The sequence below is a fragment of the Oratosquilla oratoria genome, chromosome 2 (assembly GCF_046742065.1).
Source record: "Oratosquilla oratoria isolate Oo_2021 chromosome 2, ASM4674206v1, whole genome shotgun sequence".
NCBI classification, from domain to species: domain Eukaryota; kingdom Metazoa; phylum Arthropoda; class Malacostraca; order Stomatopoda; family Squillidae; genus Oratosquilla; species Oratosquilla oratoria.
In genome coordinates, this window is record NC_134778.1 from 21,385,445 (window position 1) to 21,386,013 (window position 569).

A 569-nucleotide genomic window follows, 5' to 3' on the forward strand; every position below is an offset into this window, starting at 1 on the left:
GCGTATATAATTTCCTGTAAATACAATTATGCAAATATATTTTAAATAATCGTTATACGTCGCCAATATTAATATGTAAATATGTACGAATGTATATACTAATATTCTGCATAGTAATAATTGTATCTTATAGACCAATTTGTTCACTATTCTACTAAATGTGTCATCTACACTTGCGTTGTATTAAATATAAACAGATTACAAAAACTATATATTGTCTTTAAACCAGTCAACCATAATATCAAAACTATGCTATAGTAATGTACTCACTGTAGGGGAAGTAATGATGACGAATGGGACTTGTCTGCGTGGCTTAGACTAAGCTACTCTCCTTAAAAGGAGGAAGAGGCCCGTGGTAGATAGATAGAGATAAATCTGTTTAATCACTCATGATCTTATTCATCTATCCATCTATCTATTCATTCATTTACCTATTTGTTTAGCTGTTTATTTATTCATTCATTCACTTACTTATGAGTCAAGTAACTCATTAATTAACTTATTCACTTATTTATTAATACATTTGTCTATATATGCGTTTATTTATTTATATATTCAATTACTTATTT